The sequence below is a fragment of the Somniosus microcephalus genome, chromosome 24, assembly GCF_052327205.1.
Source record: "Somniosus microcephalus isolate GS21.2 chromosome 24, FLI_Smic_1.0, whole genome shotgun sequence".
NCBI lineage: Eukaryota > Metazoa > Chordata > Chondrichthyes > Squaliformes > Somniosidae > Somniosus > Somniosus microcephalus.
This window is the reverse complement of record NC_141010.1, coordinates 17,872,095-17,888,873: the sequence shown is the minus strand read 5'-3', so window position 1 is coordinate 17,888,873 and position 16,779 is coordinate 17,872,095. Positions and strand designations below refer to the sequence as shown.

The window sequence follows — 16,779 nt, the reverse complement described above, 5'->3', positions numbered from 1 at the left end:
ACAACTGCAGCAAGACATCCTTGTTCTTGTACTCGAACCCTCTTGCTACTGAAACTGGGAACCTAGTCACTGCATCATTCCACCATGACAAAAAGTACTGCTATTTGGTGCTTGTTCAACTCTTCTTCGACTACAAATTAGGGGCCCAACAAGGCCAACTCTCCCCCTATCAACCAACCTTGGGATGAGCTTAGTCATTTCCAGCCCAGCTGCTGGTGAGGGTAGAACCACCCAGAGATATATATCACACTCACTTTGACTGTTACAGAACATAAACCACAAAAGCTGCTGCAGTTGTGAAGGAAGTTGTGGTTCTGCTCACTGGGTAATCACGCCTAAGTTAATCACCGTGAGATGACGGATGGGTGGCCTAAGGAAAGGGAAATACTCAACTAGCACCTACCTTTTTAGGACTTGCACTCACTCATTTTCCTTCACAAAGTTACAACTTTTGTTTATTCAAAAAAAGTTGCCTTAGGAAATATATATAATTTATATTTGAATTCTACCAGATAACATTCAATATATTTACACAAACGTGGCTTTCTGGGTATTCTTAAGAGACAAAAGAATTGTTGAACGATTTGCTCAAAAATGGTTGCTGTCTTCTGGCTGACAAATAAAGACCATTAGAGATTTGTCCCCTCAGGTTATCCTGTCCTTGAGTTATTGAGTGAACAGTAGGAGTGCACACAGACATACAACAGAGACATACCATTTTACATACACTGTGTGGAAGAGGGCATTTCTCAGTGCAAACAATGGCATTATTTATAATAGTTAAAATACTTGTGCTGTTATTTGTACTCACATCCTTACCTGACCTTTCTTCCAAGTCCTCCTTGTTATTACATGCATAGCAGGTGACAATTCAATAGACCACATCCCTTTTTTTCTCATCTGCATGCATTATTTAATTGCTTGAAGAGGTGCCAAAGTCAAACTTGCATCTTTCTTTTTCCCCCATTTCTACATTCACATAGATAAACTAGAAGTCTATAGTTAATTACGTAGCAAAAGTCTAGAATGGTCCCTTTTGGTCAGATACATCATCTGGCTGTATAGTACCTAGGTGGCTTGTGGCAAACATGCTCACAAAGCAACACTGTCCGTGCAGGGAAGAAATAAACAGCGGAGGAGGAACGTTACAATTCCACAAAGTGAAAGAAAAACTAACAGAATGGTAATGAGCTAGCCCGCTACTGCATCCTTCCTTTTTCGTGAGTTTTCAATCCTTTTTTCCAGATGCCAAGATAAATAATGCAATATTAATTCCGCCTGACCTATAAATCTGATGCTATGAAGACAACAGGCACACCAGGGACTAGGAGAAGTGGAGATTATTAAACAAGACATGTTGAGCAAAAGTGGTTGAGACATGTGGGCACTTTACATAATATCTACAATTTGTCTGTGTCCTTAGCTAATGGAGGAGGCAGTTATTTAATTATTCATCCATTTTGCTATTGATCAAATGTATTTTTTAACCTGTAAAATTATTGAAAGGTTTTGATATTAAAACATTAAATATGATTTTAGACGATAATTACAATAATGTTTGATCTACCTTTTGCTATTTTGGGTAACCTGGAAATTAATCCGCAGTTGAACTATTTCCAATATGAATCTGAACTTGCCTCTTCTAGCCATGAATGTCTATTACTGATACTGCAGAAACAGACCCGTCTGCTGAAGTGTTCCACGAAAGTTGATACTATGCATTAGCCTTTGTGAGTTTTTTTTGTGTTGGGCTTTTTACACATTTTTACTTCCACTTACAGAACTGCAGAATGCTGTAATAACAGGCACAGAACACTTTAACAACAGTTGTTAAACTGTTGTCACCAAGACCTTCAGTGTGTGAGTCAACCTGCTAATCACTCCAAATCCGCACGTTATTAAAAAAAGAAACGAATTCCCCCTTCCCACCACCTTCATCCAGAGGGAAAGTAGGGAGTGTCACTGTGGTAATTATAATCAGGACACACCTTCTGCACCAGTCTATAGTCTGTGCTGTAAAAGGAAATGTAGATACATATAACTTTAAAGGGCTTGGAACAGATCCAGGACACATGGCTTTGGGTCTGTTCCTGGTAGCAAGTCTTGGATGGGTCATAATTACATAGTGCAGTCTTCTTTGCTCTGTCAATTTTTTCATATTCGACACGGCAGTTAAATATTTTTGAATCTTTGGCATCAATCGCTGTTTGTTGAGCCAGGTCAAATTCGACCGCTTTTGTAGGTGGCACAAGGCTAACTGAGATATTTCCCTGGCCAGTGGAATTGTGGCGGAAGTACACACTGAACGTACCATTTCCATGGTCTACGATTTTCCCAGTGATGAGGAGGTTTAGTTTCACGGTTTTGATGTTTGAGTAAAAATCGCCCCATCCAAACATTTTCTTAAATTTCCCAGTTTTAACAATTGGTCGTCTCTTGACTCTGGAGTGGGGGTCTTCGTGTTGATCTGACACATTTCCCAACCAATCCCAAATATCCTGTTTGGTGTAAGAGACTGGTGAGGAGGAGGAGTATGGAAATCCCATCAGAGTGGAGTTCCCTGTGCTTGGTAGAGTCTGCATCATCCATTGGCTGAGGGGCGACATTTTGTTGCTTTTTATTAAGACATGCTTTTGTGTGCTTTTCGAGCCTCTGGACTTCACATCTTCAGTGTCATTTGATGTATTTCCATGTGCAAAAGCAACCTGCAGAAACAGATACTAAATGTTACTTACAAAAGATGCACAAGTGACTATTCTTAAACACCAAACAATCTATTTTGAAAACTCACTGCCGCAGTCATATTAAAATGCACCATTACTTGCGTGGCAACAATCCTTCAAACCAACAAAAATGTTTGCTAAACGCTTATCATGAAGATGATTCCCCTTTTACATAGCAGCTCTGCCCTAATTATAACCAGATAAATAAAATTGGTTTCTTTGTATTGTAGTGATGTTTTTAGTCAAGTGGTCAAAAGAGCGGAAATACAACAAACTGAAGATAACGTGTGGACTTCGGGAGACTGGAGTGAGGCTACGATGCTTCCCTTGGTTCTTGGGGGCAACCTCCCATTTTGGCTATATCTAATTGTTGATTTTATTTTGACTATTTTGGCTTTGTTTAGCTCGTAACGTGTCAAGGGATTAGTCAATCGCTGAATAGGTGCTGTCTCTTTAAATAGCCGACCAACCAGTAAGTGGAACAACAAGTGGAGCAAGTAGGAACTTACTTGGATAAGAAGCATTTGATATTTCCAACAGTTGTTACTGTATTGAGGGCATATAACTCTCTGTGAGGGATGTGTAAGTGGAGAGAATAGAACTGTATGGCAAAGTTCCCTCCGCTGGGGCAATAGCTCTGTGTTCAAGCGTCAATTTAGTGAAGGGTATTCCTGAGTGCCAGCAGCATGCTGTCCTAGGATATTGGGGCATGTAAGATTCTGAGGGAAATTGGTGGGGTGGATGCTGGGGGGATTGTTTCCCCTGGCTGGAGGGTCTGGAGCTGGGGAGCATGGTCTCGGGATGGGGAGGGAGGGGGGGGGGCATGGTTCAGCCATTTGGGACTGCGACGAGGAGGAATTTCTTTGCTTAGAGGGTTGTGAGTCTTTGGAATTCTCTGCCCCAGAGGGCTGTGGATGCTGCGTCGTTGAGTGTGTTCGGGGCTGAGGTGGATAGATATTTGGACTCCAGGGGAATGGGGGGGGCGGGGGGGATGTGGAGATCCGGCAGGAGGGTGGAGTTGAGGTTGGAGATCAGCCATCAGCTTATTGAGTGGCAGGGCGGGGTTGCGTGGCCTGCTCCTGCTTCTTATTGTTCTTATATTGGAGCACCTGCTCACTGCAAAAATAAAACCGGGCCTGCAATGTGCTGCAGCCTGGAGTTGAGTTTCCAATCTCAGCCCTGCGAGGGAGTTCTGTTTAGAACCAAAGAAGGGAGGTACATTTGGAGTAGGTCACTTGCAGGCTGCTCTTACACATTCCTCAGTGCCCAATTCAGAGAGGGTTTGATGGGACTCTGATAGTAAGTTGTCCATATGTGTTTTCCCCAGTTGTTAGTTTGCGACTTTGCGAGACAAGAAAGAGTGAGAAAAAAACATAGAGGGAATCTTAGTGTTTTTTTAAAAAAGGTTATTTGCATGTTTGTCTTGATTTATTCTAGAGTGAATCATAGAATGATTCAGCACAGAAGGAGACCATTCCGCCCATCGTGTCTTAGTCTTGCTCCCCTGCTCTTTCCCCATAGCCCTGCAAATGTTTCCCCTTCAAGTATTTATCCAATTCCCTTTTGAAAGTGACTATTGAATCTGCTTCCATCACCCTTTCAGGCAGTGCATTCCAGATCATCATAACGCGCTGTGTAAAAAAAATTCTCCTCATCTTGCCTCTGGTTCTTTTGTCAATTGTCTTAAATCTGTGTCCTTTGGTTACCGACCCTTCTTCCACTGGAAACAGTTTCTCCTTATTTACTCTATCAAAACCTTTCATGATTTTGAATGCCTCTATCAAACCTCCCCTTAACCTTCTCTGCTCTAAGAAGATCAATCCCAACTTGTCTAGTCCCTCCACTTAACTGCAGTCCCTCCTCCCTGGTTCCATTCTGGTAAATTTCCTCTGCACCCTCCCCAAGGCATTGACATTCTTCCTAAAGTGTGGTTTTGTGAAGTTTTAACATAACTTCCTTACTTTTGTACTGTAGCCTCTATCCAAGGATCCCGTATGCCGATTTAACAGCTTTCTCAACTTGTCCTGTCTTCAAAGAATTGTATACACACACCCTGAGGTCTCTTTGTTCCTGCATCCCCTTTAAAAATTGTACCATTTAGTTTATATTGCCTTTTCTCATTCTTCCTACCAAAATGAATCATTTCACATTTCACTGCATTAAATTTCATCTGCCATGCGTCTGCCCATTTCACCAGTCTGTCTCTGCCCTCCTAAAGTCTGTTAACATCCTCCTCACTGTTTACTACATTTTTGAGTTTCGTGCCATCTGTAAACTTTGAAATTATGCCCTGTATACCCAAGTCCAGGTCATTAATATATATTAAAAAAAAGAGCAGTGATCCTAATACTGACCCCTGGGGAACACCACTGTATACTTACCTCCAGTCTGAAAAACAACCGTTCACCACTACTCACTGCTTTCTGTCCCTTAGCTAATTTCGTATCCCCACAACCACTGCCCCTTTAATCCCTTGGGCTTTAATTTGCTAGCAACTTTATTGTGTGGTACTTTATCAAACGCCTTTTGAAAGTCCATCTACACAACATCAATTGCACTACCCTCATCAACTCTTTCCGTTACTTCATCAAAGAACTCGAACAAGTTGGTCAAACACAATTTGCCTTTAACAAATCCATGCTGGCTTTCATTTCTTAACCCATATCTTTCCAAGTGCCAATTAATTTTGTCCCGGATTGTTGTCTCTAAAAGTTTCCCCACCACCGACATTAGGCTGACTGGCCTGTAGTTGTCAGATTTATCCCTCTCTGTTGTGAAGCAAGAAACCAATAAAGCTGAAGGTTTTACATCTGAATGAGTAAAGTGGATTAATAATGGATTGGAAAAGATCATCATAAGCACAGAATTAAAGATCAAAGAGAAACGGCATGACATCAGAGTCCAATAACCTGAATGAACTGAATGTATTTCCGATAACAGACTGGAGTTTTCTTTTTGAAAGAATTAGATGGTTATATACAATTTACGCAATACATTTTACCCAAAGGAAGGATTTTTATTAAAACTATTTCCAGATCTAGCATCTGGCTTACTGACGTCTCTGTGGAAATAGAGAATACCAAATGCCTCCTCATACAAGTTGCAAGCGTTTTTTTATTTCAATGATGATTGAGACTGGCTGTATGAGAAATGGATTTTGATTAGGTTATATTGAAGATCAAGTGGAACAGTAACTGTGTTATAAAACTCTTGGGGCTCCATTTTATTGGACATTGTGGCAACACTAGTGCCATCTTTTTAATGTTTGAATGCAAATATGACTGACTGCACATGAGACTATTTCAATTATTGGTTAATATGACTTTTGCTCTCTTTCTGTGCCAATTTCAGCTGCAGCACGGCGTGCTGTTAAATACACCCCACATGATAAAAAACAATGTTCAGTTCTTCGGTGCTTTGTCATCCACAGTAGCCAATATCTTGTGTAGATCATAGGTAAGATATCTTGTGGCAGAACCCACAATATCAAGAGGAGAAAATGCCACCCACACAAGATGAAAGGAACAGGTGAAAGGGCAACACCAAGGTATAGCTGGTGGTGTGACAGGACACAGTGTTAGGGTTAGGGTTAGCCCTAACCCTAACCCTTGTCATTCCCCACTTGCAAAGTCACCGAGACTCTTGTGAGGATGTGTTGAGTAGAGGCCAAGCCCATTTCCATGGAGGGAAAAAATTGTGGAGAGGGTCACTAGCCACTCGTCTCACCAACTAACTCCCAGCACCATCGACCTGGAAGCAGATCAGACAGGCCTATTTTTGCCCCAGTGTCACTAACCAGAAAAACAACTCAAGAGCCCCCCTCATTTGAGGAGGCATCGCTGATATAATAATGTCATAACGATGAACGAGGCCCAATCAAACTTTGAAGCTAAATCATAATATTATTATCCATATCAATTAATTAAACAGATCATATCCCGCGGTGCCCAACACTCATGGAAGGAATTGTGCGTATCGGTAGACACCACATGTTCCCTCTCCAGGGCCACTCGGGCATGGACAATTAAAGGCACCCCTGGGAATCGAATCCATGATCAAGACAAGTGCTTACGCCAGTAAGCCATGGCACCCAACTGCAGAGATTGCCAGACCATAAAAAATTATAGGAACAGGAATAGGCCATTTGGCCCAAAAGGCCTGGTCCTTATATATTGATCGTAATTCCCAACTACATGCTTTCCCACCAACTCCCTCAATCTCTTCCCTCTCTAGAAGTGAATCTATCATTTCTTGAACCATTTATATCGGGCCAAAATTTTCTGTCAAAATAACTGAGGCTAATGACGCTCGCCGTTATTTATTGGTAAATGGTACAGCAACTTTAGGCATGGAGCAGATGCATGGTTAAATGCAAATATCCAAAAGTTGCTGTTCGAGTTGCACTCCTCTGCATCTCGCTGTCTGACTCACCATTAACAAGCACTGAATGTCGTGACGTTGCTGTATTTGCGCAGTAGATAGGAGCTAAACCCACTACAGAAATTTAGGGCTAGTAATTAGTAGCGTGAGCACCCTTTTAACAAGGTGACAATTGTTTATTACTGCCAAACAACCTCTCTGGCACGGAAAATTAACTACAGGAAACTTCGCGATATCCGGCACCGACAGGACCGGCGTGATGCCGATCTATGAAAACTTCCGGACAGACCAGTGCTAATGTTGAAGGATACGGAGGTTTTCATCTCCGTATCTGACAACAAACACTGTTGCTTAGCAACAGCTTGTAAACAGTCGGCCCGTACCTTGGAAGTGTCTCTGTAGCCTAGCAACAGCTTCAGAGAGGCTTTCCAGAGACTGACTGTTTAAAAAAATGCTAGGAGAAGAAAAAAAAAGAAAAAAAGCCTAACAAAACGGCTGCTGATTTCTGCCGTTAGATCGAGGTTTCCGGCCATACAACCTCCGGATAAACCAAAGTTTCCTGTATTACAAGTGTGGAGCCTCACTCCTTCAAGATTTGAATTATTTGAGATTTTAAACATAACTTTTTTTGTACTTTTCCTTTCTGTCTCTTTTTTCTGTCTCTCTCAATCCAATCTTTATTTCCCTCTCTTTATTTCTCTTTCTGTACCTGATTTGACATTAAATTCACCCGCTTTAATTCACCCTCCTTCTCTGTACTTCAGCTGTTTATTTCACAACCCTACATTACAACAGTGACTACACTTCAAAAGTACTTCATTGGCTGTAAAGTGCTTTGGGACGTCCTGAGGCCATGAAAGGCACTACGTAAATACAAGTCTTTCTTTTCTTTTCAATTTCATTGGTTAAAGAGATACCCTGTTGGTTGCCCTGTTCAAAAGTGTCCCAGATGCCCTGTTGCCCTCGCTGCATCGTTATCAGCTCACACTTTCAGCAAATTTGTGGGGACATTTTCTTTGCGCCATTAAAAAGACTTCCATTTCTATAGCGCCTTTCACGACCACCAGACGTCCCAAAGCGTTTTACTGCCAATGAAGTACTTTTTGAAGTGCAGTCACTGTTGTAATGTAGGAAACGCAGCATCCAATATGCGCGCAGCAAGCTCCCACAAACAGCATGTGATAATGACCATATAATCTGATTTTAGTGATGTTGATTGAGGGTTAAGTATTGGCCAGGACACCAAGGATATCTCCCCTGCTCTTCTTCGAAATAGTGCCATGGGATCTTTTACGTCCACCTGAGAGCGCAGACGGGGCCTCGGTCTAACGTCTCATCCGAAAGACAGCACCTCCGACAATGCGGCACTCCCTCAGTACTGCACTGGAGTGTCAGTGTAGATTTTTGTGTTAAATGCCCTGCTACAGCAAAATCTGGCCCAATATTTGCATCAGTGACATTTCCTGTAAACTCTTACGCAAGAGAAAGGGAAGAAAAATTAATAAAATACCCGAAAAATATAATTACATTTCTGATTTAAGGGAAATAATGTAACCACAAAGAAGCAATGCAGGGATTAGGGAAAAACACAAATAAGAAGGCGATACAAGGGTTAATTCTGCACTCTCAGTTGGGGAGCTAACTCGAAGGGAGTGCGGTCCGTGATAGGGTCACTGTAACCCCCGAGCCACACTCCCTGGGAGCACGGCTCCCTGCTGGAAATGGAGAATGGCAGAATTAGCCCCATAATATTTACAGAAATTAGAAGTAGGCCAAGATAAAACAAACTGAGGGAAGAAACAGCAAAGTCAGCAACGCTCATAGACATGAGCCGGGACGGTTTTATAATAGCTGATTAAACTGTTCCTATGAACTTTGTAATAGCTGGCACTAATCGAATTTTTACAACTCCGTATTAAAGTGTTGGACCTCCTGCTCTGATTTAATGATCTGCTTATATTCAATAGTCATATAAATGAATCACTCATCATAAGCACTTAGAATGTCAGCTAGAAGGTTGGCTAATTACAATCTACAATGCAAAGTTTAGGGGGGAAGAAAGGTTAACCATCTCAATTTGACTAATTATATTTGTTGCTTATCGAGGCTTTTTCAAAGGACAACTCTCAATGATTGGGTACCTGGGCCTGCAAATGATTTTTAAGGGTGGTCCAAAGTATTTGAACAGTAGCCTGCTGCATTTGCCATGGAGCACACCCCTTAACTCTCTTGATTCAATTGTGACGTCTCGATTTTTTGCAAATAAATTTATCCTGACTTTGGTATGACATTCCCAAATTGTAAAAAACTGTCCTCCGCGCTTAAATGTTCTTGTTCTTTTTGGAGTTAAGAGGTTGGGGGGGGGGGGATCAAGCAAGTCTGATGTTTAATGCTTTTGTTTCTGTCAGAGGGATTAATGCTTTATTGATTTTTGATGGTACATAGTTTCAAGTGTGCACTGTGGAAAAATTGTTAGTCCCTCTGGTTGGGAGCCATGAAAAAATAAATTAAACACGGAGCAAGCTGAAACTCCCTTGAGTTGTATTTGGATTTGCAATAATGTATTATGCTCATTAACATATAAATAATAGTATGAAATGAGAATAGATATTTGATTATTTGAATATTCATGCTGCTGCACATTGTAAACTAAAATGTCTCTGATTTTGCCCATTTGCCCCTGATTTTTACATTATCGGAGTTAGATGTGTCAGGTGATTGGTTTGTGGTGAGCCAATGATTTCATTTGGCGTTATTTGGTGGAGGTGCAGGATTGAGACGAGATGCTTCCCTGTATCGCCACTTGTTGCTCTGTTTTATGCTTTACAGCTATTGGTTGAAGGAAGCCTGCTGACATCATGAAGTTCCATCCACCATCATCCTGAATGGAGGCTTTAGATTTCCCCATTCATTGCATTTCTATCAAGGGATATGGGGAGAAAGCAGGGACAGGGTACTGAATTTGGATGATCAGCCATGATCTCATTGAATGGCGGAACAGGCTCGAGGGGCCGAATGGCCTACTCCTGCTCCGATCTTCTATGTTTCTATGTTTCTATGATTAGCCAAAATACAGCGCTCCTTCAATATAACACGACTCTTGGGATCCAAGAGAAACGAATGTGATATGTGAAGCCCATTTATAAACAGGACTAATAGCAGAAACACTGAGTTGTTGAAATTTATTGCTGGCAGTCAATGAAAACACACTGAGATAGAGTTTCAAAAGAACATAAGAAATAAGAGCAGGAGTAGTCCATACGGCCCCTCGAGCCTGCTCCGCCATTCAATAAGATCATGGCTGATCATCGACCTCAACTCCACTTTCCCCAGAGGTTTATCCAATCTCTGGCTGTAACTTCCGCAGAAACACTGGAGAAATGTTTACCCCAATTTCTCTGGAGTTTTCGATGATCTTCTTGCGAAGTTATGGCGGAAGACCGGAAGGATCCCGTAGAAATTCTATCTCAATGTAAATTTGGAAACCGAGTTTCAAAAAAAATTTGCGTCTGAAATAGTTGTAAAATCGTGTGTATCAGCTGCAGTTAACTTAAAACTCCAGGTTTGATAGCAACCCTTTCTGAAAAAAAAGTTTTTTTAATGTGGGGAAGTGGGTCAGACTCCAGGATCTGGGTTCAAATACAGACCAGATGGATGGAATTGCAAGTTTCCTCTTTCTACTGGCTGTAGGGGTCCTATATGAAATGGGTTTGCACAGTCTCAATCCAGGTTGTACTGGGCATGGGCCTACATTTGCAGTCTCACTCAGATGTTGGAAGTGGAAAAATGTCACCCTGGTACAGTAGGAAGTCCTCTCCTGAAATTGGGGCAGAGGTATTTTGCCGGGGCAGAGTTGAAGGAGCTTAGCTCTACATCTGATCATACCAAATGTGGGAGCATGATTTGCTGCTGATACTGGGTGCATGAAATGGTAAGAACTCCATTTCCCAAAATGAACATCCCTCACTTTGATGAAACAACAAAAGTGAGAGAAAAAACTGACAATACAGTATTTCCTTTATGTTCTTCTCTGTCTCAAAACATAAACACATTTTGCTTCCTGAGCTACTGCTGAGCTGAAGCCTGAAGAACATGGCACATTTCTGGTTGCTCTGTCACTTTCTCTCCTCCTACAGACAGCATTTATAGTCACATTTTCCACTTTTAGTTCAAATGAGCGATCAGTGGGTGGTGGCAATGCGCAAGCACACACACACACACACACACACACACACATCCCTACCGACACCTGGGAATCCCTGGTCCAAGACCACACAAAGCGGAGGAGAAGCATCCGGGAAGGCGCCGAACACCTCGTTGGGAGCAAGCGGAAGCCAAGTGCAGGCAGTGCAAGGAGCACACGTCAACCCAAGCACCCCACCCACCCGCCCCTTCAACCACCGTCTGCCCCACCTATGACAGAGACTGTAGGTCCCGCATTGGACTAATCAGTTGTAGTGTATGTACCTTTAAGAGAGAACTACTCCAGTAAACACCTGTTGATTGTTAAGTTACAGCCTCCGTGTAGTTATTGGAAAACATCATACTTTAAGAATCACGGATTCAACAGTGGCGACGAGGTTGATTCGAATCTACCTGCAACTCTGCATTTCCCTTCAAGGATTCGCTCCGGGAGGGCGGTGGAAGAAAGTCGAGGCCAGAAGCACGGGCATCGACCACGAGCAACCGCCCAGTCATCCGGCAGAGAGTGAACATCGCAGGGGAGGCTGTTGAGAGCCGGGCTTGGTTCCCCAGCCACGACGATCCAGCAACAGACTGGCAACAGGCACAGCGCAGACCCTTCCCGGACAGCGGCGGCTGGAGCCGACCGACGGCATAGAAAAAGCCGAGCAGCGTCGACGGGGTAAGAGAGAGGGTGAAGCGCACAGGGCGCGGCCGGGGGTTGAAAACCGAGTGGCGTCGAGGAAAAACAAACAGAGAGAGAGAGAGGGTAAAGCAGCAGCCGGGTTCAGGAACCGAGCGACGGCAACGGGAAAGGCGCACAGGAGAACGCGCAGAGCACAGCCAGGGCTCAAGGGCTGAACCGCGTCCGCGGGGAGAAGAAGGGAGAGCGCGGGAGACGCCATTGAGCCGCAGAGAAGAAGGGAGAGCGTGGGAGACGCCATTTTTAGAAGCCACAGCGGAGAAGAAGGGCGAGTGCGGGAAGAAAGGAAATCGCGGGAGACGCCATTTTGTGCCAGCGGAGAAGAAGGGAGAGTGTGGGAGACGCCATTTTAGACAGTTAAATCACACCCAGGGATGCCCAAGAGTGGCAGTATCACTGCGTTCGACAATGAAGTCGAAGATTGGGCAACATATGTGGAACGCATTGAGGTGTACTGCAGGGCGAATGAAGTGCCAGATGCTAGGAAAGCACTGGTTTTGTTAAATTCCATTGGTGCAAAAACCTATGGCTTACTGCAAAACCTAATAACCCCAGAGAAGCCCGTGGATAAGAATTTCGAAAGCATAGTAGAAATCCTACAGGACCACTTAAACCCCACACCGCTGCTGATAGCAGAAAGATTTAAGTTCCACAAAAGGAACCAGCATAAAGACGAAAGTAATGCTGAGTACTTAATGGAACTGCACAAGCTATCAAAACACTGCCAGTTTGGAGTGGGACTAGCAGATACGTTAAGGGACAAGTTTGTGTGTGGGCTTCAAAGTGAAGGAACCCAGAAACGGCTTCTATCAGAAAAGAATCTTACGCTGGACAAGGCTTTCAGCATGGCAGTATCACACAAAGCAGCCGCACGGGGTGCGGCAGAGATACAACGGAGACCGCAAGAATATGGCACCAATGAAATGTCATATGGAGCAGGGAAGTGTTATCGCTGCGGCAGAACAACACACGACCAGAAGGATTGTTGGTTCAAGGACCAAGTGTGCAGACAGTGTGGAAAAGCAGGACACATAGCAAGAGTCTGCAGGTCAGGGAAGAAAACCAGCAGCAAGAAATCTCCACAGGAGAAGTACAAAAAGGTACATAAGGTGATGGACAGTAGTTCAGACGAACAGAAAAGTGATACAGACTCCGGAAGCAAGGAGCTGGGTTGTCTGAAACTACATAAGGTAATCAAAATGGAGGATCACCAGACTATCTGGGTCACACTCAAGATAGACAGAGTCCAAGTGAAAATGGAATTGGACACTGGATCAGCCCTAACAGTCATAAACTACAAGCGGCTATTTTCACATATACCCTTGAAAGCTACAGAGATTGTCTTGAAGACGTACATGGGGCAAAAAGTCTACCCCAAAGGAAAAATAAGGGTGAAAGTGATATACAAAGGCCAGGAAATACCTAAAATGGACCTATATGTATTGCCAGATGGAGGACCACCACTACTAGGACGTGAATGGATCCGGAAGATACAATTAGATTGGCATTCCATACAGGCACTGAAGGTTGAGGCCAAAAAGGATGACGACGTCACACCTGGACGACTGTCAAAAATGCTAACTGACGCACAAGAAGTGTTCCAGGAGGGACTCGGAACACTAAAAGGCATAACAGCAATGATTAAAATAGAGGAAAATGCAAGCCCAAAGTTTTTTAAGGCCAGACCGGTGCCTTATGCGATCCGACCAGCTGTCGAAGCAGAGCTGGAAGGGTTGGAATGTTCAGGAGTACTGTCCAAAGTAGACTGGAGCGAGTGGGCTACACCCATCGTTCCTGTAATGAGGAGGTCGTTGAGTAATACACCTGGGGAACAAAAGAAGGTCCGCATCTGTGGGGATTTTAAGGTGACAGTGAACACAGTCCTTCACACGGTACAATATCGGCTTCCACGGATTGAGGATACTTTCGCCTCGCTATCTGGAGGTAAACGCTTCACCAAAATTGATCTGGCCTAGGCGTACTTGCAAATGGAGGTAGAAGAAGCCTCGAAACAATACCTCACGATCAACACCCATAAAGGTCTCTACCAATACAACCGGCTGGTGTTCGGGGTAGCATCGGCTCCGGCTATTTGGCAAAGGGCAATGGATCAAGTCCTGCAGGGACCCAGTGTTATTTGGACGACATCCTGGTCACGGGCGAAAATGACAGTGATCACCTCGCCAACCTGGAGAAGGTGCTCACTAGATTAAAGGAATATCGGCTACGAGCTAATCGCCATAAGTGCGAGTTTTTCCAGAAGCAGATCTCGTATTGTGGCCATGATATTGATGAAGAGGGGTTACATAAGTCCCCTGAAAAGATTGAGGCAGTAGTCAAGGCTCCAGCACCAGAAAATGTGTCACAACTGAGGTCGTTCCTCAGGCTGGTGAACTACTACCATAAGTTCTTACCAAATTTGTCTACAGTATTACACCCACTGAACACCCTACTGCAAACGGGGGTACCATGGAAGTGGAATGCCGAATGTAAACAAGCTTTCCAGAAGTGCAAAGAATTGATCACATCAAAAGAGGTGTTGGCCCATTTCAACCCAGCACTACCAATTCAGTTGGCATGTGATGCATCACCCTATGGTATTGGAGCGGTGCTGTCGCACAAATTCCCAGACGGGTTGGAGAGGCCAGTAGCCTTTGCGTCTCGGTCACTAACCTCAGCCGAGCGCAACTATGCCCAGATCGACAGGGAGGCCCTCAGCCTAGTATGGGGAGTAAAAAAATTCAACCACTATCTGCATGGACAGAAGTTCACCTTGCTGACTGACCATCACTGTCACCACTTGTCTCCATCTTTAATCCAAAGAAGGGCGTTCCGGTGATGACTGCACAACGGCTACAAAGATGGTCCCTTTTTCTAGGGGCGAACCAATATGAAATAGAATATAAAAGCACGAAACAGCATGAAAACGCTGATGGGCTATCACGCTTGCCACTGCCTACTGTGGAGGAAGCACCAGCAGTGGACCCTATCGAGATATTTTATTCGTCAATAATTGAACGATTGCCAGTAACGAACGCGGATATAGAGAAGGAGACCCGCAATGATCCGACACTGTCTCGGGTATATGATTTGACGGTGTGGGGATGGCCAACACATGGCGACTCACTGTTGCCAGCATTCTCATCCAGAAGAGAACAGCTGTCAGTATGCCAGGGGACAGTGATGTGTGGATCCCGAGTGGTAATTCCACCCAAGTTAAGGGAGAGAGTGCTCAATGAGCTTCACGAAGGTCATCTGGGAGGGGTGAAAATGAAAAGCCTTGCTAGGGCTTATGTGTGGTGGCCAGGGATTGATCAACAAATCGAGGACCTAACCAAGAGCTGCTCAGGATGCAGAAGGTCCAAAATGCACCACCACATGCCCCTCTACACCCATGGGAGTGGCCCGCCTCTCCATGGCAACGGGTGCATATTGATTTTGCTGGTCCATTCATGGACTCAATGTTCTTAATAGCAGTGGATGCGCACTCGAAATGGCCTGAGGTGATAAAAATGTCCTCAACCACTACAGAGAAAACGATTGCAGTCCTATGGACCATATTTGCCAGGAACGGCTTGCCAGAGCAGATTTGCTCTGATAATGGACCACAGTTTGTGTCCGAAGAGTTTCGGAAATTTATGAGAAGGAATGGGGTAAGGCATTACACATCCGCCCCGTATCATCCAGCCACAAATGGATTGGCTGAGAGGTTCGTACAAACCTTTAAAAAGGCAAATAAGGCCATGTGCGATGATGAAATTCCACTACAGCATAAGGTGGACAATTTCGTGTTAGCCTACAGAAATGCGACACATGCAGTTACCAACCAGACCCCGGCCATGATGTTCTTTAACCGAAGGTTGAGATCTCGTCTGGATTTGCTCAGACCAAATGTGCGCAGAAATGTTGAGGATAAACAATTCCAGCACATCAATGAGAAGCCGACAAGGAGCTTCAATGTAGGACAACCAGTCTTGGCCCGTGGCTATCGAACAGAGAAATGGCAACCCGGAACGATATGCACACGGCAGGGGCCATTAATGTACACAGTGGATGTCGGGGAGAACATTGTGAGATGCCACGTCGACCAGATCTTAGCGTCACAGGAACGAGTCAACCCCATGTCTCACATACCTGGCGATGAACCCGACGTACAGGTAGCATCTACCTCAGAAACAGTAGCAGTGGAAACTGATGAACTAACCGACGAAAGGGGGCCAGAATCGCCTCTACACCAAGAACAAGAACCTCAGGAAAGGCGCTATCCAGAAAGGATCAGGAAGCCGCCCCAAAGACTGCATCTATAAATGGACTATTTCTGTTTAATGTGCATGTTAAAGTGTTGATTGTTATTTGAATATTATGGGTACTGCTAATCTAAAAGGGGAGGAATTGTAGTGTATGTACCTTTAAGAGAGAACTACTTTTGCAGCTCCTGTATACTGTAGTACCGGCAGTGACCACACCTGTATATAAGCCTTGAGCATGCCTCTGTACTGTCAGTCTTGAGACTACCCTACTCCAGTAAACACCTGTTGATTGTTAAGTTACAGCCTCCGTGTAGTTATTGGAAAACATCCTACTTTAAGAATCACGGATTCAACATCAGTCACCTGCGAGCTCATTTTTAATGTGGAAGCAAGTCAACCTCGGTTCCGAGGGACTGCCTAAGAAGAAGACACACACACACCTTGTGGCAAATTGTGTTGCTGCTCAGTATAATACGAAGGAAGAATATCTGCTGTGTGCCTAATAAGGGCTCAAACCCATGCAGGTAATTTATCTAATGAT

The 16,779-nt window shown here is 44.1% G+C and overlaps 1 pseudogene; it reads right to left on the bottom strand.

The window, feature by feature from the left end:
- Positions 1-488: 488 nt before the first annotated feature.
- LOC147101095 (neurexophilin-1 pseudogene) lies at positions 489-2,699 on the bottom strand (annotated as a pseudogene).
- Positions 2,700-16,779: the final 14,080 nt, after the last annotated feature.